The sequence below is a fragment of the Octopus bimaculoides genome, chromosome 2 (genome assembly GCF_001194135.2).
Source record: "Octopus bimaculoides isolate UCB-OBI-ISO-001 chromosome 2, ASM119413v2, whole genome shotgun sequence".
NCBI classification, from domain to species: domain Eukaryota; kingdom Metazoa; phylum Mollusca; class Cephalopoda; order Octopoda; family Octopodidae; genus Octopus; species Octopus bimaculoides.
This window is the reverse complement of record NC_068982.1, coordinates 89979626-89980126: the sequence shown is the minus strand read 5'-3', so window position 1 is coordinate 89980126 and position 501 is coordinate 89979626. Positions and strand designations below refer to the sequence as shown.

The following is a 501-nucleotide window of genomic DNA, read 5'->3' as shown; positions in this document are numbered from 1 at the left end:
TATATATATATATATATATATATACCTATATATATAATGTATACACACATATATTTATATATATATTGTATATACACACACACACACACACAACTCACATATTGATATAAAATGTCATGTACATACATTCATATCTACACTGTAAAGCTAAATGCTTTATGGGCGTGAAACCCTGGGTAACCCCACAGAACGGCCATAACTATATTCATCCAATATATATATATATATATATATATGTGTGTGTGTATATATTCCTACAAAATACATATAAATATACATCCGTATATATACATACATATATACGCAAGTAGACGCACATACACACACTCACACACACGCATACACACTCACGCAAACACACACACACACACACACACGCAAACATACGCAAAGCTTTAATTATAGTATTGACTATTCGTCATAAAGATTTTATTTTCGGCATAAATATCTTTAAATGTGTGTGTGTGTGTGTGTGTGTGTGTGTGTGTGTGTGTGTGTGTG

At 31.3% G+C, this 501-nt stretch overlaps 1 protein-coding gene across 3 annotated transcripts in view; it reads left to right on the top strand.

Moving 5' to 3' along the window:
- The window catches only part of LOC106874430 (uncharacterized), a 1214035-nt gene that overhangs the window by 709989 nt on the left and 503545 nt on the right, over positions 1 to 501 (top strand). The gene's annotated exons all lie outside the window — the stretch shown is intronic.